Consider the following 400-nt stretch of genomic DNA (forward strand, 5'->3'; position numbering starts at 1 on the left):
ATTTTGGGAGAGGCATAAAAAAGCGCCAACTTTCAAACTTCACTACCTTAACTATACTTTTGACTGTATAAATACCTACAAGTCCAAAGGTTTACATGTTTCTAAAATTACATTCTAAATTACTGGACATTTGTGTGGTGCTATTGCTAAGTGTCAAATACATTTCAATAAGCACACTTTTTTTTTTTTTTAGTGTTACGTTCCCCTGAGGGGTCTAGGCGGTGAGGGGGAAGTAACAAAAAGTGTCCGGGTCAGAAAAAGGAGACAAGAAGGCATGAGGGTTAAATTAAAGAGTTTTATTAATAGGATACATGGAATCCAAATATTTAAAAAAGTAATCAAACTTTATAACCCTCCTTCATTTTAACATAAACGAGCTTTGTTTGACAAACTGTTTGTT

Source organism: Pundamilia nyererei, unplaced genomic scaffold (assembly GCF_000239375.1).
Source record: "Pundamilia nyererei isolate P.nyererei 1_Seehausen unplaced genomic scaffold, PunNye1.0 scaffold00031, whole genome shotgun sequence".
Classification (NCBI taxonomy): domain Eukaryota; kingdom Metazoa; phylum Chordata; class Actinopteri; order Cichliformes; family Cichlidae; genus Pundamilia; species Pundamilia nyererei.